This window comes from Lagopus leucura, unplaced genomic scaffold (assembly GCF_019238085.1).
Source record: "Lagopus leucura isolate 7727_CA_CO unplaced genomic scaffold, USGS_WTPT01 Super-Scaffold_100016, whole genome shotgun sequence".
Taxonomy (NCBI): Eukaryota; Metazoa; Chordata; class Aves; order Galliformes; family Phasianidae; genus Lagopus; species Lagopus leucura.
Window position 1 is genome coordinate 14,072,229 of NW_024962270.1, and position 23,798 is coordinate 14,096,026.

Genomic DNA, 23,798 nt, shown 5'->3' on the forward strand with positions numbered 1-23,798 from the left:
AATTACCAGTTTCATAAGTCTATTTTGAGTTAGTAATGATCTTCTAATATGTTGAAAAATATCCATCTTAACAGGAATTGGAAAAGAAAGTAATAATGTATTTTTCAATACAATGGCACTGAAATTAATTGCTGTAGGACAAGATAATTATCAAATTTCTAAGCGTTTCTGAGAAACTAAGGGTTATTTGGGATATTTCGTTATAACCTGATGCAATACAGGAATGTTAATCTTGAAATAAGATGTCACAGTAAACTTTATATTGTTTAGAAGAAGTGAAAGGAAAGCATTTACTTCATTAAAATCTTTTAAAATATCTGGAAGGATGTTAAAATGATAAAAATGATGATAGGTTGACTATGCCTAAATTGTGAGAAAATGTTAATATACCCTTTTACCCTGCTTAGTAGGAATTACTTTAAAAGAAGTGAAACATTGCTGATCTCAATGCGGGCACTAACAAAAGCCAAAATTTAACACAACAGTATTTTTCTTTTTTTTCCTTTCTTTTTTTTTTTTTTTTCATTTTCAAGCCACTTTCATTCAGAGATCAGCTTTTAAATCATACCAAGACGAGGGCATGAAGTGCTATTCTCCAACTACCTTCTAAGATTAATGATAATGTACCATGTGTGTTCAGTTAGTTCTTCACAACTTAGGATCAAGGTCTCATTATCTTTAGCATCATAAATATAAACAAAAGAAGTTATGGCCTGTGGCCTGGAGAAATTACAGTCAAAGGCTCTAAAATAGTACTCATCTACACCACACTCACCTGCTGTGCTGATGCAGAATTAACTGTGCCCAATATGTATTTCCAAACTGCGATTAAATATACTGCATGGGGCAACAACCTGCCAGAGTGAACAAGGAAAAGAAGAGGTGGACAGCAGGCAAATTAATTTAAAGTGCCTTTTGATAGCTCTTTATCATCTGGAGGGATAGTTTCAAATGAAGCAGTAAATACCTATATTCATTGTTTATCTGCCCAAGCTACTGACTCTTCCTGTCCTTTCTTTGAGTCGGCCACTGACTTTCAAGATCAAGAGGCCTTGTATCAGGCTTTAGTTCAGTTGCATTTTAGGTGTGTTAAGATACCATGCAGAGCTGTTTCACTAGCAAAGATTACCTGAAGGGGAAAAGAAGCACTGAAATTATGACTGAAATCAGTAAAGCTCATGGTTATGTAATGATCCTGTAAGAAGAAGAAGTAGAAATATACACACTTCATAATTTCTTGAGCTTTCTGATGTCAAATTAATAGAGATTGAGGGCAAAACCAGAGGTGAAATATCAATTACTGAAACAACACCAAGGATTACAGCATCACCAGAAGGGCAGCTGCCTCCAAGTATTCTGACTTTACTCTAAAATGAAAGACTTTCAGCAGGATTCCATCAATGACAAAAATATACCAACTTGGATGGCTTGTTTAGAGCACTAAGTAGCAAAGCAGGGCAATCAGCATCTCTGTGATTAAAATTGAACAGTAAACAGTTCAAGCTTGTATCACAGTTTCTCTGAACACTTCAGTACTGCCCTTAAATGGCTAAAAGTACATAAAGTTGAGAAGTCCTTCTAAGTTCCTCATCTCACACCAAATCTTTATTTCTTACATCTTTTTCCTCATCATAAAAAAGTATAAGATGTCTCATACTGATGAAAGAATATAAATAGCCTTGTTAAGCTGAGTATATAGTACATCAGTACTTAAAAACATCTTATTCACTTTATCTCAAAATATGATTGCTGGGCCAACTATATTTGGCATCACAGAGTTTCCAAACCCTGAAGCAAATAAGGCTGATCCAAACCAGAAAGTTGTGGCTTTTCATTATTTTCCTTTAAGATATGTGCTACGTATTTGTGTAACAAAAATGAAACAGATTGTCACGAAAAAATCCTTTACAGGCATTGCAGTAACCTTACTTCAGCTTTTGCTTGCCTCACCAGGCCCCAGGCACAAGGGAAGCCCTGCTAATTAAGGTTAGGAGTTCTGAAGTACTGCCATTCTCTAGCTTTTCACTTTAAAAAGTTTGTTTATCTTTCAATATCTCGGGTGGATTATCTCATAAAATTAAAGGCAGACATCTGAAAATCTGAAAATCTAAAACATTACAAGCATGAACCATGCCCAAAGATTCACACAGGTTGAGCAGATTTAAAGAACTGCCATTAAAATCAGGGGCATCGCCACTGCGAGTTTTGTCACGTAATGCCGTATGTCATGTTCATTAGTATATTTGCTTCTACCACTTACAAGAACAACTGTAAATTGCACTCTTCCTACCCTGGCAGATTTCAGAGAATATTGACACAGGAGCACATCCAGCCCCAATTACAGCTCACAAAAGTCAAAGCTACAAGACTCATAAACACCTACAACAAATGAACCACGGGGAAAGAAAAGCACAGTTCAAGAAAGCCTGGAAATAAGGACTATTAATAGCTGTGGACCCATGGGACTAGGAGAGCAGCACACATGGGTAGACAGCAGTGCCCTATATTCACAGATAGGTTACAGAGAGCACCAGCAGGCCATGAATCACACACACAAACACAAGGACTGCTCCACAAATAAGCTGTCTTAACCTCCTTGTGATAAAAATGTTGTTTTGCTCTTCCTCTATTGAGCCTAAGTGTGCTACATCTTGTCTCCGAGAGAAACACAGGCACACAGAAGAACAAGACCAACCTGACTACTTTCATATAGAATGTAAAAAATTCAGTATATAAATAAGGCACTAACTTACAGACAGTGGATAACATTTCATTCATGTCTTAAACTCTGCAGACATGGAAACCTCATGCGAACAGATCATTTTTTATTTCAAATAAGCTCATGGTCCAGTAAGCATTTGTTTTTCTGTATGCACCTAAGACTATACCTGTCCATATGGCGTTTTTTACTACACAAAAGACCCACTAATGCTGCTAGGTCTTTATTCCATGCTTTAAAGAACAAATGCACAGGTTATCGAGGCATTACTCAGATCACATCTCGCTCAGGTCGCAAACAGACAAAAAGACATGAAGATGAATGGTGTTGTGTCTCTGCTAAGCAAGGTGGCTGGTTTTCAAGTGTGGTGTTTTGGTTTTACCCCTCAAAGACTGAAGCAGACTGGAGTCAAAGGAGCGTCAATTATTGAAATTGCTGCTAATGTAAAGTATATTTTAATGTTTCAGGTCCAGTCATATGCTAGAATGTGTGTATTTATAGAAGCACTTTTAGGGACCAGAGATTTGGATTTTGGCATATGTGATCAAAGCAATTCTGTAAAGAGGTGCCAAGGCCAGAATTTGTTGACCTTTATTTGTGAAAGCTGTTGATTCAATAAAGGTCAAGATGTGTGACAAAATTCAAGCCTGTCTGAGCCAATTAATGACAAGTAACCAGACCATTAAAAATCTCATTTATGCGGAGCAGTCAAGTGGGTTATATGAGGGCAGTCTGCACCTTAGGCATCAGTTATAGGCTCACAACAAAAAAATAAAGGACACAAGAAGGCAGAACAAGACAATGCTTAGTCTTAAGAGGAATAAGAAAATCTTTCTAGGTCTACCGGCAAAGATAGGTACATACAAAGAAAAAAAGAAATTTTAATGATGCAGTAGTGTTTATTTCATTGTAAATGTTGGTACGTCTGAAGACAAATTTAGGAAAATATTAAGAATTTGTGGATATATTGCCTATAAAAGTACTAATGAAATTCATGGGAATATACTATTCAATATGGCTATATACAGATCATCAAATAGCAGTGATACTCAGCAATAAGGTAATAGAGAAATAGTCTGGAAGTGCCAAACTGCTCAGGGATCTTTTCTGAAACTCTAGAAAACTGAAGAAATAAAGTATGGCACTCATCAGGAGGGAAAAAAAGGAAAATGAGAACCTGGAATAAGATATTAGTGCCTAGAAAATCTAATGTTAGTCCCTAAAACAACTTGTGCTTTTTTGTTGTTGTTTGTTTGCATTCAGGGTCTATTGAAACCAAACGCGCAGCAGATTTCTTCAGACACCTTGGATTTTATGATAACAACAAAAAGATTTCACTGTTTTAGACTGCAGTTCCTCCTGATAGTAGCAGTAATCCTTAGTTTGTAAAAATGTAAGAAATCCTGCTTTGTTAGCTAAGGTGTGTTGCCAGCAAAAAGAATATGTCCAAATATAAAAGCCAGCTTGTACATATTTCCTTTTAAAGAGCGATATATAAACTATGGCTTGCATTTCAGCTTACATATAACTCTTTGTTAAAGCCAACACTAAATACTCCAAAGTATCAGTTGTATTTCTAGTCAAATTGCGTTCCCAGTAGGCACAGTAAAAAATTACATCCACCACCATCTCTGCAGCTAAAACCCTGCGCTGGTCTGACCGCAGAGAAGAAACTCATGGTGGTCACGTTGGCAGATAGCAACAAACAGCACTGCCTGAGGAACAACACTTACCAGCTTTCATTCCTGTGCTGCCACATGGGCGCTGGCTTAAAAATCAGTAGAAGAGAGCTTCTGCCAGAGTCTGGCAAGGTGAAGCTGGAAGGGGAGATGAGGCATGCCCCAGTGCTGACAGATCAGCTTGGAGGCCAGATATCCAACGGAAAATGGGGCAGAATGGATTAAACAGAGAAAACGCCTCAGGTTGGCTATGTAGGACAGCCACCGTCTCCTGCAGAGCACCCACCTCAGAGGCAGGAAAATGGCACCCGTCCTCTTGCCCTCTGAGGGGCATAAAAAACAAGTGCACTGGCAGCGCCTTCGCTCAAGGTTGTTTAAATTATCTGGCCTTCCTTCTACAGGCTCATCGTAATTCCCCTGACGGCGTTTTGCCTGTTTAGTAAATTTCAATTTGCAGTACGCTGTTTTTGAAGCAGTCTGACAGACACCTTCGCAGATTACCCGTCAGGATCAGCAGCTTTCAATTTTTATGCAGCAGGGAAGTTTCGCTTTCTTAATTGAACGCTGCAAATCACACACAGCGTGCCTCTGCCACAAGACAAGGCAAGGTAAGGGAGCTGTCCTCAGACCCCAAATGGCTGCCACCACCAGGCACAGCCTCCTGCACGGCCCTGTGCTATGCGTCTGCTTGGCTTCTATTTCTCACAACATGCAAACTTAAGCACATATCAGTCTCTAACAATTCAAATACATAACGTATAGGACACACATATGAGATTCATCTTCGGCCCTGCCTGGAAAAGCCTTTTCAATAAAACTCACGTCGATGCTGAGGGAAACACATTTACCTCCGGCATGCTTGCTTTCTTTCATCACACATCTCCACAGCTGATTGAGTACTAATTTAGCAACTATTACATCTCAGCGTGTGCCCAAGACAATACTTGGCCTCCATCCCTGCACCAAACTGGGTTCTCCCACTCCTGGAACGTCCCCTTTGTCCTCGCACCTCTCCTGTCCCTCAGACAGGTCGCCATGCCTGGCTGAGAGCTCTGGGCACAGAAGAGTCAAGGAAGACCCCACGCCTCATTCAGCCAAAGGAAGTGAATGTCTGCTTCCCCCCATAACACCTTACTGTCAGGACTCATGCATCACCTTGCTTATTCCAGAGCTCTCTGTTGACTATGCTTGGTGCAGTACAGGCTGCTGGAGGTTTGAGGGGGAAACCTTATTTCTGTTTCAAAAAAGAACAACGCAAAGATGCTAGTAAAAGTAATAAATGTGTGAAGATTCACCACTGAGGTTTTTGTGACATGGCACACGACAGCAGTGTCTGTGCAGTGCACCCACTGCATCACAACTGGCGTGAGACACAGCGGTCAGAGCACCAGCTTTAGTAAGTGTGGATAACAATCATACACCTATATGCATTTAACATATTTCTGTATTTTGCCAAATTAGTACTTTAGCCTTCATGCCTTATTCCTCTGACTAATACAGTGAGGAGGATGTTAGCATTTCCCTGTTTTCCTATAGGTGAATCAGTGGGACTTAATGTTCCAGCACAATTTTCACTTCCAGGATGTATAAAATAATACTGAATTCTGCATTCCATCTGTGACAGCAAAGCAAGTTATAAGAAAAATTTGCTCATCCAAAATGAAGGAATTTGAAGCAAGCTCATGAAATACTTAGTTCCCTCACAAACATTATTTTTGTGAGTGCTGCTGGAAATGTGAGGTACCTAAACAGAACATCTTCTCATAGCCTGCTGCTAGACTGCAGCCTGCCTCTCAGTAAGATCAAGCACAGGGGTACATATAAATATACCCAAGAATGAGATGCAGCTCTGGAGCAAACTATTCTTCTATTTCAGCCTTTACCAGGAAAACTCAGAGTAAATTATAAACCCAAGCGATTGACTGTGTTCAGGTTTGTTTGCTGTTTGAAACTAGAAGAATTTGCAAATCATATCTATAAGATCTTACATGCCTGCTTTGTGCAGTACTGAGTCACCCATGACATTCATGAACAATGAAATACTATTGGAAGCAAACATCTCCACATCCCCTGCAGAAATCTACAGCAGCACAACAGAACCCTATTCACAGTGTGCAAAATCCTGTGCTCCCAGTACTGAGACTATAGGCACACACCTATAGTGCAAAAAAAAAAAAAAAAAAAAAAAAAGCCCCTGGAAATCCAAAATCTTGAAAAACAGAAATAAAAGCCAGATTTTTAATTTTCTTTTAAATTGGAGAATCTTAGACATGATGCAACCGTGCTGACTTCTTTTTAGTATTTTTATTATTATTATGTAAGAAAACTAGACAGAAGTCATGTTGACTACTAAAGAAACTGCAGCATCTAAACCGGAAACTGCAGAAAGTCTCTCCAAAAAGCCTTGATTTGTACTTTCTCAGCATTCAGCTTTCTCTGAATACTACAGTTAAAGAAACCAAAAAATCTCTAATTGTATTTCTGTAATGCAAGTGAAAACACAAGCCCTCTCTTCTTTTTTGCTGGTATTTGATAGCACAATTGCCTTTCACACTGCATGGAGTTGAAGCAGTAGCTTTTCAAATAGATATAAAGCTTGAGCATCTCAAAGCGAAAGGTAATAACTACTTCTTTCCAATCCTAATTCTTAAACTCATCTATCTTCAGCATGACTGAGGAACAAACAAGCTGCAGGTAAACTGGCAGGTTTTCAATTTATGGCAGGTTCTGTATACTTTACCTTAGCCTGCATTTTATTTTGATGACAGTACCTTTTAACAGAATCCAGTTTAATTATGCTCAGCAGGCCTTAACTTCTGTGAAACTTTGATTTTTAATCACTAAATATATTAATCTAAACACAGCTGCCTTTACTACTTGCAATGCTTAATTTAATAGCCTACGTTACAATATGTTTATACTCAAAAGCACTCTCAAAATTATTTTTAAATGGTCACAGTTGTTCTTGTAATGAGAACTAGCAAAAATGACTCTGCAGTTTCCATATCCTGGAAGTCAGTGCATATTTTATGAACTCCCTGTAAATCTGTGTCAGTCTGCAAATTCTATTTTGACAGCACAGATCATCACAGTTCATCCCTCCTCCTGAACCACAGTTCAAAAGTGTGATGGATGAGGGTCATCAGCACAGGGAGGACAGTTAGGTAACTTTCTTTCTTAAAGGATGCACACTTGGATGCTTCTCATCATACACAAATCTGTTTGCTGGTGGGTCTTTGTTTGCTTCTCTCAAATTTGCGTTCTGTGCAGGTAGCAACTATAAACCAAAAACCACCAGGTCAAACAACCAGTGGGAAGGAAGGAGAGATAGAAAATGTCAGAGGAGAAAAGAAATACAGCCTTGTGAATCAAGGAATCTCTTGGTAGAAAGCCAGGCTAACCAGCAGCAAAAAGAGCCAGACAAGGCTCCAGCTGTCTGAAGAAACTTCACAGAGAGGAAAAAGTCTATCCTTGACCTTTCTTATGAAAGGTACTTAGGAGCACTGTGGAGGTCACTCAGTGCCTCACCCTATCTCTAGCACTATCCCTCTCAACAGCCCCCAGGGCAAGAGATAATTTGCTGCAGAATCTCTTTTTTGACTTGTTTTGCTTTGAAGCAGGCAAGAGATTATTCCTGGAGGTTTGACCAGACTATCAAATGCAGGATTGTATTCTGCTAAAGGTACAGCCTGAGCTTTTATCAACTCTCTGAGAGACTGAATGCAGCCTCCCAAAAGGAGGCAGGGAAGGTCAGAGCCTCCTCTTCCCTCCCCAGGAGCAAAAAAGTCAGAGCATTCATCCAGGAGATGGTGAATTGGGTCCAGTTTCATCCTCTCCTGATGCTGACTCAGATACACATTCCTTCCAGGAAGAACCCTAATTGTAAGGTGGAACCCTAAAGAAGTCCTGAAACATGCAGGTAGTCTTGTCTTTTTGCCTTTCTCTTTTGCTCTGAATAACCTCCCCATCAGTTTTATTTTGCAAGCACACTTTCCCATTGTGAGGCCAAAACATATAATGATGACATTTGCCTTCTATTTCTTCTCTTAAAGCTGTTCTATTTCATAGTCCAGAAATTTTCTCAGAGAGATCCGCATGGAGCAGAGCTCTGCAGGGTGACAGCACTAAGTGCAGAAGGTCACAGTTCCTATACCCTGCTCCAAGCTCACTTACACATACCACATTAAAAAAAACGTATTTTGACAAGATAATGTTCTTGTTACATCTTGGGGAAAAAAAAAAAAAAGAAAAAAAAACACAGGATCCAGAACTTTACTGAGTCCTCCAAGTTATTACTAGAAAAACAGTTATAATAATAACACTGAAAGTGGAACAGTTGCATTACAATTGGTGTAAAATCAGGCCCATTCAGTTTTTAGGTCATGTCTAGCATACTTTCATCTTTTAAGTTCCCATCAAGGTAAACACAAATTAAGTTTTTGGACACTTTTAAACACCCTCCTTCAGGGGCACTGCTGTTCTAAACCATAACAAGGTATTCTGTTAACAGATCTGTGCTTGTACAATTTCCTCATGCTTACCAGCCAAATAGAACAAATCTGAGATCTGAAGAAAAGCACTCATCTCGGAAGTTCAGGCTAGCAGTGTTGTTCACAAACTGCTGCAAGCCTCCATTAGCCATCCCAAGAAGAGCTGGGAATAGAAAAGAGGGATTCTAGGAGATGCGCAGGATGGGTGCATTCCACGAGAAGTTCTAATAGGATGAAAATCTACATTTCTTATTGCAACAGTGGTTTGGGTTTTGGCTACACAACGTCCAATTCAGCCAAACGTACACTTCCCCCACATTATTCTGAGTGTTTCAGCTCCAAAATACAACTATTCAATGCTAGGGAGGATTTGAGTGGACACACAATTCCAGGATCTTTATTAACTCAATCACAGCATGATGTTTTATGCTTCCTTGGCATGCCAGGCATATGCTGGGAGTAGGTGCATTCAATCTGCATTAACATTCCCAGTATCTTGCTAATCTACCTCAAGAGATCCATATACATATTGCCACAAGTTCAGCATGCTTGGGCAAAATGTAGGCACCTACTTACAGCCCTGATTCAAGAAAGCTCTTTTCCACTTAGTCTCGCCATGAGCACAGATTCATGCCCTAGTTTTGGTGATGCTTCAGTCATATCCATATCCCAGGCATGAAGGACTTTACTGCATCTTAGAGCACTGTTTGTCTTCAGACTTTATGTGCAGTCAGGAGGACCTGATTACTATCTCCCCAATAATCCATCTGTGAATTGTTTGCACTTTCTGAAACTTAGAGGAACATTTTTTTGCCTGCTGTGGTTTAGATGCAATACAAATTGGTGGCAATCTATATGTTAGTCTTGCTTTTTTACCAAGTGCTCACAGCAGGTTGTTTGCTCACACTTTGCTATGCAGCCTACTCTAGGGGGGACTTGCTTTAGCAGGGGGGGCATTGAAGTAAATGATCTCCAGTGGCCCCTTCTAACCTTTATGATTCTGGGATTCTCTCTAATAGAAATCAGCCAACCTTTCCACATGTTGCCTGCCATTTTCCATGTGCAGAAACTGAAAAACACCACATCTGCTTTGCTCGGAGTATAATTGCTACAAATTGAAAATAACAGCATTTCCTTTCTGCATTGTTTCAGCCTCAATAGCTGCACAGACACCCAAGATTGAAATCAAGAGTTGTAGATGAGAAATTTAGATATAATTGAGTGTGAAGCATCTCATTTCAGATGAATTGTTTCTCTTTAATATGTACAAGTGTACGGGTAAAAGATGTTTTGAATTGCAAAATCCAATCAATGAAAGTGTAAAAGAAATTAGTTACATTTTGCAAAACACAGAAAAAAATGTTTTTCAATTGAAGTAAAAAGAACATTTCCTTTCTCGTGAAATAGGAGTCATTTTAGTAACCATTCTATGGTACATAAATCACATTCATCCTAAAAGTATAGGCATTAAAGAATTTCAGAAGCTGCTCATTCTTACCTACGTTGAATAGCTAATTAGAGCAGACATTTATCATTCAAAAAGTCTTAGACAAGTTAAAAGAAAAGAAAACAAAAGAGATGACAAATACATTTGGTAGCTGGACAACTGAATAAGCTCTGTCCTTGGATGAATTTAGTGGGTCTCAAACTTTCAATCAACAGAAATGAAGTGAAAACGCCCTTGAGGGGAAATTCTGCATTGTGGCAAAGGTGGTGCAGCAACCTCTTGGGAAACAGCCTCTGTCCCAAGCCATAGTCATATTACAGAGTTTTACATCTACCGTGTTAGGACTAGCATGAATCTGTGGTAAGCTGAAGAAACAACACTATTTACTTAGGGCTCATGTCTTCTTAGCTAACTATCCATTTAAACAAAGAGTTCTGTGACTCAAAGTTTGTAATGGTGGTTTTTTACAGAACTGCCTTAATCTGCACAGCATATTCCTTTCCAATATTTTACTGAAGACCTATAGAGTTACTAATCCTAGAGTACAATAACAAGCACAAAAGAAAACACTTATTGGCTTGAACCATAAATTTCTCCACCTCGCTTTCTATGTTCTTCTATTAAGAAATATCATCCAGAGTATTCTTTGGGACAGCTTGCTGTGCAAGTTTTTTCAGGTTTGATATGTAGTGAAATCACAGTCAGCTGATAAATACCCATCTCTAAGGTGCTCTAAACCCCCATCTCTCTGTACAGTTCCCTGTATAGACAAAAGGGAAACAGGAGGGAAGTGGTTAATATGTGAAGCACTGGGGAAAAAAAATCAGAGTTCAGGAGCAAGTAAATAAAAAGGAAATGAGTCAATGAGCTAAGAAAGGAAAGAAAGAAAACTTCAGGTAGGTCAACAAAGGCAGCAGCCCATTTCATTTCAAACAAGAGCCAGGATCACCCTGTCCTATTCCTCATTTCTAAGAAACTGTTCTGGTGTGTGTTGACACCAATGGAGAGCACTGATCCAACCTTTAGAATGTGCACTGTGCTAAACAGTACTCTCTAATGGCATCCATTATAAACATGCATGCATCTAACTATGTCTCACAGGAAAAGGTGGTAACAAGGATTTTAGTAACTAAAATCAGTAACGCACACAACTGGAACTTCCTAGAGCTACAAAACCCATTGCAGTGGAACTGGAGACGAGATGAGAAGTTACATGTTTCTAATCCATACAAAATGATAGACTTACATCAGCCATTTCTATCGCATCGTAATATTATACTAAGAACTGTTCTTTGAAGTCTTTTCTATAGAAAAAGACTGATTTATTGGGTGTGCAAGTAACAAATCAATACAGCACCAAGTATAAAGCTAACAATATATTTCGTAAATCTACTGCATGGCAACAGTTTTTGAAACATGTTCACTATATTTTGCCTTTGTCTGATGTGAAAATCAGATCATGACAGTTGATTTTGCAAATACAAAACCTTATGTGGTCCACCAGGTATCATTCCTTAAAATTGACCAGCTTACTTGTTAGATTCATCTTTAGGGGAAAATCTTCATATAACTTCTGCCCATAATTGGACACCATTTAGCAGTTTCTGCTTATTGAAGCTGAATTAATTCACACAGTGGGTGACTTACAGCACTTGTCACCTGAACAGAATGCGTGCCTGCATGACTGCTGCTGAGGTCAGTGAAGGGACACTAGCAGTGACTATAAAATATCAGTCTGCACTGAAAGGTTCCTAGTTTGGCTGCTTTAGCCCCTTGAGCAGAAGTGTCTGAATCACATGGAAATAAAAATGAGAACCTGAAATATAAGAATCAAGGTAAGGTGCTCTCAGATTTTCAGAAATGAAAACACAGATGCTTTTGATAAAGTACAGAATTATTTTAGGCTAGATTATTCACTATGAACATCATAATGATTTTTGGATGCATGAATACCCATGGCTAACATTTGTTAGTCATCATTTGTTCAAGTGCATGTTTCTAAACTATGAAATTCTCATCACCTGCAAGTGGCTGTACTTGCTTTTTACTTCTCCATCCATCATCCTTCTCCATACATCATCCATAAATTCTGAAGCTACTCCTTCCAGATACATGAAGTGGTGATCCACTAAGCATTTAGTCCTGTTTTTCAGTGTGTTTCTGATGGCACTAGACACACTCCACATGTCCATCTCATGGCTGTTCAGCACAAATCTGAACAACAGCCATTATTACACTAGAGAATTATAAATTCTCTAGTCTAATTCTGTCTGAACATGAGAAAATACCTCTTTGTTGATACATTTTTTCCTATTCTCTCCTTTAATATAAGCCTGAATCACGGCATCCACGGAAAGAACATCCTTCATCAAGTATACAATATCTTTGTGTAACAATAGGATGTGGCAGGATAAAATAGCATCCCCTTAGAGAATGCCACTTCAGTATAGATTCCTGCTCAGTTCTACATACTATTTAATATCTTTTTGCTAAAATCTCAGTGTGAGACATTTAATACTACTTTTGGCTATTTAAAATATTGTTTAAATGAAGGACAAAGCAGATTTCTGTGACTAATCTCCCCACTCTTGAGAAGCTTTCTCCGCAGTTTGAAATTTTTTTAGATTAAGTAAACTGTTACATCAGTGAAAAGGGGCACTGTGAACTGAAGATATTTTTGTTAGGGTATATAGACGAGTCTTCTTTCATTAATGTATTGTCCCTAAGTGTATAGATTAGCACCTGCACATATTGACATGCCAGTCAGAGTGAAAGGAGAACAAGAAAAGAGTACAATAGATGCAGATATCTTGTCAGCTAAGAGAGATGCCACAAAAAGAGGGAACGGGATGCTCTCTTCCCCAGTGACAACTGAGGCAAGATCAATGTGTTTCTCATAGTACTGAAGCTTTTCATACGAATGAAAAAATACCATCAACACACATCCTGGGAACATTCCAAATAAAACTCTCTACAGCATAGCAATGTGTAACTCATACTCAGTTAAAACAACTGCTGCATCATATCCCTGAGGCAACAGGAAGTCAGAGAAGATAAAACAATTCTTTGTACAGTGTATATTTTTGCCACAGGCTCAAAGATCCTGCTGCCTACGAGGTATTTGAGGAATTAAAGCTGCTATCTTGATCATAATTGTTATGAATATTTTTGATCAAGCAGCAACTCTTTAATCAACAAACATGGTTACTTCCCTGTAGATCTGGCCCAGTAATCATTCTGTAGTTTTGAAATTAATTTAAAATAAATATTAAAACAAAAGGAGATTCACATTTCCCTGGATATTGCAAAATTCCAGATTTCATTTTAGACACAAACTATCCTTTCTGTAATGACAGCAAGAGCAGCAACAGCGTGAGAAGCACTTTGAAATCCAAGTTGTTATAACTCAAAAGCAAGTAACGTCCTTGGGCTGGTACTATCAGGAGAGAGGCCGTGACCTAGGAAGAATATTTAAAATAAAAATCAAACCTCTAGGCAGTTCTAGAACATTAGAAGTAATATAAAACCTGTGAAAACTCCTAGATCTCTAGTGTTTGTGCAGTGGAGTGCTAGGACACAAGAGGACATCAATAGATGCAGAAGGGGAGTTTTAACTGGTTAAGAAGTTGCCAGAAATACTCAGTATGAAAATTACTGAGATCCTTGACCAAGGAAAAAAAAACAAGGCAGACATCACTTGATTTTAGGGCTGAGATCTTCACATGATGAAAGGCAAGCGGTAAGGTGCAGTCATGGAAATGGGCATTCAAGCAATGCTAGCAATTTGATAGGAACTCAAAGATACTGCAACGGAGCTCCAACATTTTTGTGCCCTACTTTTATTAGGCACAGCAGAACTGATTCCCATGTCTTTCAGGACCAGCTGTGCTATCAGTCACTGAGTAAAGATGAACTGGTGCTTGCACTACCATTGCCCTGCCTCCATGGAGTTAAATTACCCTACACCTGTCTGGTGGCTTTTTGCACTCCTTTCTACCTCGTTGTTGAATGAATGAGGATCCCTGTATCTGGAAACATTCCCAGATTTTTAACACGACATTAATTGAATCCTATTCCATGCTGAGAGCACTCTCAGTCCCTGTGTTATGCATATTATGCGTCTCCACATGGGTATCTTTCTTCCTCTATTTCAGATAGCTGCTGATGAACAAGGCACCTTAAAGCTACTGCAAAGGCTCCATAGCACATTATATATGTGTTATACAGCACAAAATCTTGTGCAAAATCTGAGACTTGCAATAAAAATTACCTGGGGAGCTTTCATTGGTCTTAACGCAACTCCTGCTACAATATTTTCTTTATTTAAAAGAATACCTAGAGGGAAAGGGGAATTAAACTTCTTCCAGAACCAACTCTGGCACTTAGGCCATCAGAAACGTAACAGTCAGTCTGAAAGGCTCCCCTTCGTCTCCGATACATCCTTTTTTCTTTGTATTGACTGTAGCTCTTAATTAAAGCATTGCACCAGGTTACCAGATGATAATAATCCCCTCTGCTATGCAGGTACAATGCAGTAATTGAAGAACAAGGAAAATTCTTAATACATTTCCATATTATTTCCCAGAACTCTTTAATCCCAAACTGAGGTCTTTAATTTGCATGCCAAGCTCAGAAGCATGTGGTTCACCCCGACTGCTTAATAAACCTCAGTAAAGCCCAATTGCTTTTATGCTGAAAGATCTATACAGGCTTCAAAGCGTATTTTTCTGAGTGTATTTAATGACAGTGAGCATACAGTAATGAGCAAGAGCCAATCTGCTCTCCACCTTTCTTAGTGTTTTGCCTTACTCTCAGTTTTGAATTTGGAAATCCTTGCTACACAGAAGTTTAAAATATATATAATAATAAGTTCCACCTAAAATATTATTTGCATATTTTTAAGACCCAGACTCAGCCACATTTTGAACAAAATGAAGCCTCCAGCAGTGGTAGGAGAAGATTACGATCCTCTTCATCTACATCTCATGCCAACCCTACATATTATGAAGAAAGAGTGCTCTGAACATTCCACTCTTTTCTTTTTAACCATTAGGTTTCGGCATGCTGATTGTATTTCTGTGCTGTCTCTAGAAATCATTAATCATTGAAGTGACAATTTAACTAAATACAGTAGCTGCCATTTTACACTGCCAGCAGGAGAGGTGAAGAAGTCAGCCTGCTGCTTCAGCATCCGTGAAATGGATAATACAGCTCAGGGAACAGACTTATAATATTTTCTGTCCATCAGTCAACTGATTTCATTTTACAGGTTTATCTGCTATCTAAAAGCTACTTGTTTACCCAGTCACTCTTATCTTCCCTCTTTGTGAAACTTCTTTGCAATAAATAAAACGCCTTGTGTTTGCTATGCCTCCAGATCATTTTGATTTCAAACACACTCAAGATTTCATTTTGATGGCCCTTCCAAAAATGATATTTCATATTATTCTATAGCATCAAAATGGACCAATACAGGATATCATTTCTGGCTTTTCCACCCATTTGTTTCCTTCACAGAACTCAATACATGCACACAGGCATATAAATGTACACATATATGTGTATTTAGGTTTGTATCAGAGGATGGATACCTACACACATATAGACACACATACACAAATAAATGTCTTGTGAAAATGACCATGGCATTTTCCCTGAATTAAAATGAACTGATATTCATAGAATCACCAAGGTTGGAAAAGACCTCCAAGACCATCCAATCCCACGGTCCACCTATCACCAATACCTCCCCACTGAGCCTTGTCCCTTAGTACAACACCTAAACTCCTCCTGCAGGATTGGTGACTCACCCACCTCCCTCAGGCACCCATTCCATCTGATTCCATCTGACCACTCTTTCGGAGAAGAAATTTTTCCTAATATCCAACGTGAACCTCCTCTGGAGAACCTGGAGGCCACTACCTCTCATCCTATCACTAGTACAGAGAGCAGAGGCCGACCCCCACCTCACCACAGCCTCCATTCGGGGAGCTGTGCTTTAAGATCTCCCCTGAGCTTCCTCCTTTCCAGACTGACCCATCCCAGCTCCCTCAGCCGCTCCCCATCACACTTGTGCCCCAGAGCCCTCACAGCTCCACTGCCCATCCCTGGACATGGAACTACATGGAACTGCTTTGTTCACTGCTTTCACAGGTAAACAGAAAGATGAGTATAAGCTAAGTTGAATACTAATGACTTCCAATAAAAAGAAAAACTGTAGTACTGATTAATCTACTAGCGAGACAGGTCTTAGCAAGATTATTTTCACTGTTCATTGAACCTCATAAAATATTTAGATGATCTCAGAACTTCACCTGACAAACACGCTGATGGCAATAAGAAGAGTTTTAGCCTGATACGATGATGCTAGAAATAAAATGAAGAAGTTCCTCTATCAATAGTGTTAGAATTAGCTTCTTTCCTTGAACCTAGGAATATAATTTAGCTTTTTCCATTCACATGCAAATGTATTATTCCAAGAGCACAAAAGATATCCCAAGGAAGAAATTAAAACATTATAGATTCTAATACTAGGGTTATTACATGCCACACAAGTTTCGTGCTATGCTTTGTTTCAGGTTCTGTGTGATATGACAGCTGTTTCTATTCAGATGGTATTTTAAAGGAAACGTTTTCTGTAATTTCAGCTGACTCATATTCAAACTAGCAATACCCCATTTTAAAATACCATTGAGAACATGCAAAATGTTTCTGCACTGAAGACAGCATTTACCGTTCTAATCTAATGCAAATGTTAGTTAGAATCAACAAGCCTGCACAAATGCCAATACCGCTTGTCCCCCTTAAGATGATTTCACACCTAGCACAGCAACAGACAATTTGCCAGAAAACACATTAAAAAGCAGTTTAAAATGTATCACTGTATTATTATCTCTATGGTAAATAACACAGTAGGCCCCAGATGGCTCCCAGAGACCTCCTGTTCCAAACAAAGGAAAAACACAAAAACAGTCCTGAAACACAACAAGGTCTGTGAAATAAACTCAGGTGGAACTAAGTTACTAATAGAGGCACTGCCTGCGCGTTCCTTCTAGTAAGGGACTTGACAGGCTGTCAAGTGAGCACATTTTATTTTGTTGACCAATGTCAATTTCAGAAATAAACTCAGTTTTTCCTCACTCCTGAGCAAGTCCCACCTCATTTCACTAAGGGGAAGACATATTTATGAATTGATAAAATGACTATTTATGCAGAGACAAAACACATGCAGAAGTCTCAGAGAAGGACATGATGGCGAGATCCCTTGATCACATCAGAAGTTGCACAAACGATATCCCCAAGCAGCACCAATAGCCCTGGTCTGTGAGAAACGACCAGCAGCAAGGCTTGTTGGCGAGGCAATTTCTGCACGTCGCATGAGCCGCTGAGGGCTGAGCCATATGGTAATAAGAAAATGGCAGCCATTTAGGTGGCCATAGGAGGACCATTTGTTTTGTGGGCAGTGAACAAAACTAAAAGGGAGAAAGCAGAAAGACTGAGGAAAGCACCTGGTGCTGCCAACTGGAACAGCTGATGAAATAAAGCAGGTTGGTGATTATGCAGATGTAATCCTTCATAAATCTGCCACAGCATATGGTGAACAGGAGAATGAAAATGGCCAAAATACCAAAGCATGCTTCCTACCAGAGGCTGCAGAAGAGCTATAAGAATGTGACCAGAAATGAATGACTGGTGAACACATATGCACTGAAGATGAGGATGATAAAGACCAGAACTGTTGCTGTCAGCCACATGCAGTTTTTAAGAGCAAGAGAGAAAAAGCAAACAAACTGATGCTCTAAATCCATTTTAAAACATGAGCCTAAGCACTAACGGGATCGCTTCCAGTGCCTTTGCAACCAGGATGATCATTCCTGATGTGCTGTGGTGTTCTTACTATTTGGACTGGGTTGAGAGCTATAAACCAGAATTGTGCAAAGCAGATGTGGACATATCCATCTTGCAGTGAATACTGCATGGACCCAAGCTTCACTATGCTTCTCATCTCCGCGTTCTGCAAGCCTTTTATTTTAAAAGGGCAACTCCTTGCTTTCTTCTCACTTTCTTACTGCCTACAAGAGCATGATCCCAGCTGATTACCTTCAGTTCTGCACTGCACACTGCAACAGTCTCTCCCTCAACAAATCATAAGTGTTCATTTTGGGGCTCATGACAGGAGCTGTGAGAATGGCAAATGTGCTGGAGCCAGTGGCAGGAAAACGAGTGACCAACACGCTTGGGAAGTTAAACCCTGACCAGCCCCACTGCTGGCACTTGCTCCATTTAGCAGCTTGAGTGCTGTGTGATACTGTGATATGCTGAGCATACTAATTATACCAGCGCTCACATGTCACATGGTAACCATCCAGCACTTGTATGGCATTGAACTCAAGATACTACTCAGGCAATGTTGCCTGGATGAAGACTTGACAAGGTGTGCTTCTATTTGTAATGTCTACCTATATGCTATGCACAGTAATGCCTCCTGTAAACATTAGGCTTTGCACTCTACCTTTTCCAGCAAAAAAAGAAAGACTGCCTTACTGATAAGAAAAAATTATACCTTACATTCGACTTCTTATCTCTCAACTTTCTGCAGAGTGGATCACCGTCAGTATGCACAGCAGATTATATCCTGTGGGACACAGGCATTCCCAAGGCTGTGTCAAATCCATCAGCAGTTTTGCTAATTGATAAAAGAGTGTCTGAGGCTGGAAACAGGCTCAGGATCGTGTTATGTCCCTCTCCCAGACAGTGCTGAAATACTGTGTTGATGCTGAAAGTAGCAACAACTGGTTTCTCCTCAAAGACCTGTTTGCCATCTGTTGGCAAACCACATCAGAAGAGGCTGACAAGAGTCTTCAGCCCATCAGCTTCTCATGTGCTAAATGAAGAGACAGGAGGCTGCAAAGGCTGTCAACCATTTCAACAATGGATTAATTGAAACTGGCAGAAGAAAATGGCTGATATGACCTAATGAGAGTGAAATTACTGAATATTAAGCTAATTTGAATAGGTGTGATTTTTATAGATTTTTTTGCAAGAATATTTCATGCGGCTTTACTTACCACCAAATAGAGAATGGGTGGGAAACAGAGGCCAAGTGATAAAAGTACATACACAGCACAGGCATCGTGTTTTCATAGCAGATTCCAAAGAAGAATTCAGGACCCCCAACTCTGCATCTCTTGCTCTAGGCTGGGACCTTCAGAAGGCAGCAGATCCTTCGTAATGCAAGTTCAATGGCTCTAACACATTAAACAGGGAAATGCACATCCACCAAGGATTATCCTGCATTGACAATGAAACTGCTACATTCTATATTCTCATTATATTTGCTTTCAGGTCAGTAGAATTTATTTTGTCATATTTTCAACTCTTATTAGAGTATAGAAGTTGGCTCTAGGTTGAAATTATTTCTATGTCAGCTAAAAGATACAAAGTAGTAAGAATGAAAACAGGTAGTATTAAAAAATAGGATAAATCATTATGTCATACAGCTTGCAGAAATAATCAAGTATTAAATTACTCTTGACAACTGTTTGTCCTCTCCAACAACACAGTTTCTTGACAGTCCTGCATTGATAACAGGCACAAATTAAAGTGAGAAGCACAAAGGCATTGTCTTGGAGTGCAGAAGAAGTGCTTATAACTTCAGATTATGGCTGGACAAGAGCAAACGTCCCCTGGAACTTTCAACCTGCACCAAATAATGCCTGCTACATTGAAAGCAACAGCCGAAATGCAAAATCTTTATCCCATCTTATTAAATAGCTGTTGAATAATAGAAGTGCATCGGCAATTTGCAGAATGACATTTGCAAGCAATAAAGCAAGAAGACAAGGCAGGCAATTTTTTTTCTCAAGCGTATTACTGTAACACAGACGCTTTTTAGAAAGGTGCCAAGGGAGAACAGCAGGTTACTCCCAGGATTATGGTTTTGTGCCATTTCCCAGCAGCTCCAATTCAAGCAGCTCCTTTTCACAAGTGTTGCCGTGACCTTGGCCGTACTGCTGTGGCATTCCCTGCTGCCAAGGATGAAGCTGTAGCAAAGTGTTTCTGTGCTGTGCTGAGTTCTGGCTGCTAAATGGCTTCGTAACCAAGCTTGTTGTGAATGGCTCTTACTAAAAACAATGGAATATTTTCTTTTGTTTTAGTAGCATAATTGATACAAAGGAACACAAGAAACAATGCAATACCAAAGCAACAGCGGAAGAAAGCAGATGTGTCTCAGCACCACCACAAAGGCTTCCTGGGCATTCATAAGAATTTATATTTACATTTGTGTTTTCAGCTGCAGCTGACAGCAAGGAGAGCTTGAGGTGCTCTTGCTTCAGAATATAAACCAAGACCCTTCTTCCTTGCCTGATGCATAACGTAGTGTGGTGAGAGATCTCTGAAACTGCTTCCTCACTCAACATCTTCAACACCTGGATTTTCTTAGCCAGAAAGTTTCCTGGAGAACACCAGGAAAGCTGAACCACTGCTTGGTTCATCTTGTCTCAGACACCATTTGCACTAATCCCTATGACAGAGGCTTCCACCTCTCTGTACAGTGGGTTTATCCAGTGCTAAAAAACATTGCACAACAGAAGGCTTACTGCCCCATGGATAAACTTTCTGCAATAACACAACTATTATTCTAGCAGTTTCCTATCCCACGTTTGTCAGTCTGTTTTCTGATTTCCCTCCCTATCCTCCAGAACAGCAGCAGCACACAACATGGACATCCCACAGAGGCACAGGTCTGCCCCATCCGTATCACCTCTGCATTCTAAAGAACATGTGCAGAGAGCGCACAACAATCTGTGCGCAACAGAGAGAGATGCAATTTAAATAATTTAGCAATTAACAACAAAAAGACGTTATTAAATGTGCTGTGTATATAGATGTTTTCCACAGATTATTGTTGCTGTCTTGTCTTAGAAGAAAAGTGTCACAAGATGAGCATTGTTTCCTTTTTCACCACGGCGTTGCCAAGATTTTATATTTGTATGAACAAGCAATGCAAATACTTCATAAAAGCCTTTAATAGTGTAATTCAGCTAGCAATGGCAACAGTAATCAGCATCTTGCATTCAGACACAGAACAATCTGACAGCTTTGCCTGATTGCATCTCAATATTTTCCTACAAGCAAAGATTGCTGTAAATGAGTGGATTAAAAAGTATGGTTGGACAGGTGCTTCTGGGAGACAACCATGGTCACTTGAAGCATTCATACTGTGTGAGGGAAAACCAACTGGAAAGGTGAAGAAAAATGGGCATCTTCAAATTTTGTCCATATTAAATAAGTATCAATTGTATCCACTTGAAATGAATTATATGTACTGCCACTGAGTAGATTTATGTATGCTTCGACATGGTACTGAATCATCTTCTCATTAACAAAAAGAGCTCAAACATGACAGATTGAAAAAAATTCTGATAAAGGTGCAACTAATTACACCTCTTTTTGGAAAAATGGATATAGTCTCATGTATGAGCTGGATATAGCAGAGGTGGTTACTTCAAAAATGAAGTGAGCAAAGTTAAGTATCTTTTATAAGAGTGAATGGGGCTCATTAGCAGGCTTCATCTAGGTTTGAAGGGGGAGCAAGGTGATAGTGAGACCGCCCATGACCGTGTGAGAGACAGCATAACTAGGTTAGAGGGACAGCACTTGTAGGAGCCCACTTGTAGGGCGTGCTGCCCTGAGATGTGCTGGCCACACTGGAGCACTTGAAATCTTAAAATGAGCCAGGGCACACTGATACTACAGGAGAAGGTCACAGAGAACTCAAGTTGTTACCAAGGAATCATCCTCCAAGAAGGCAACAAGGCTGGCTGCCCAGCTGAAGTTTCTCTACACCAGTGCACAACGTTTGGGAAACAAACATGAGGAGTTGGAAGCCACTGTGCTAATAGAAAGCCATGATGTTTTCTGCTGTCAGCAAAACTTGGTGGGGTGATTCCCATGACTGCATTGATAGCCCTAACAATGGCTACAAGCTGTTCAGAAGAGAGGCAAGAAAGGAGGGGTAGAGGCGTTGCCCTCCATGCTGCAGAAGGAATGGAGTGTGAAGAGCTATCCAAGAAGAATTGTCATAAGCAAGTCAAAAGCTTATGAGTGAGAGCTAGAGACAGGCAACAAAGGGAGCCTTGCAGTTGGTGTCTATTACTGGCCACCTGATTCAAGCAGAGCCTCTAGATGATGCCAGCTTCTTCCAGTTACAGGAGGTGTCACGATTGCAGGCTCTCATCCTGCTGGGGAACTTCCACCACTCTGACATCCACTAGAAAAGTAGCACAGCAAGCTGCAGGCAACCCAGGAGGCTCCTGGAACTCATCAAGGATAACTCCTTGAGCCAAGTAATGGAAAGCTCCACCAGGGGGGTGCGATACTTGCAATACTTGACCTCATAAATGCAAGTGAACCAATTAGTGAAATCAGAATTGGATGCTGCCTGGGCTGCAGTAACTGTGCAGTGATGGAGTTCATGCTCCTGAGGGATATCAGACAAAGAATGAAATCAGGATGCTAAGTTTTAGAAAAGCCAAATTCCAGCTCTATAGGGAGTTAGTCAACAACTCCTCTTGGGACACAGACCTCAAAGGACCAGACAACAGAGTGGAGCTGGCTGATCTTTAAGGAAACTTTCTGCAAAGCAGTCGGGCTCTCCTACCTGAGGTGTAGGAAGTCGGGAAAGGAAGGCAAGAGATCAGCATAGTTGAACCAAGACATGCTGGTCAAGCTGGAGAGCAAGAAGATGATGTACTGGCTTTGGAAGCAGGGTCCAGGTACCCTGGGAGGAGTATAGGGATGCTATGAAGCTGTGTATGGATAGCCTCAGGAAGGACAAGGCCCCTTTCTAACTCAAATGATTCCATGATTCTAAATGCCCAAACTGAGTAGTAGATATTTTTTTCTCGCTTAGTTATGCTTCCTCTGTATTTAGGAAGGCATAACCCTAAAATGTTTTCACAAAATATCTCTTATGTTGTCTTAACCTAATGCTTCACCAGCTCTGTGGCACCCCTTGATTGTAATTATACTTCCTTTGGAACCGCACCCTAAATAGAAATTGAACTATTCATGCTGTAAATTGAAATTCTTCAATGCAAAGCCATATAAATAACATGCATTAGCACTAACCTTCTCCCAAAATTTGATAAGATCACTCCCGTTTCTCAGAAAGATGATACTAATTGCTGCTATTTTATCAAGTAGCATACAAACAAACAAAAGCTTGAATGGCCCAGAAATACTTCCCTTTAACCTCTGGAATACGTAGATGACCTCACGTAACGACCCACTAACCACGCAGCCACGTTCAGAGCAGCTATCTGCATATGGGAGCTAACAGAGTGGTAGCTGGCAGCAGTTCACCCATTACAGTCATGATCTATGGCACTATGCACACAGCAAAACAAAACACTGAAACAAAACACTTTGAGGATTATAAAGCAACTGAGGAAGGAATG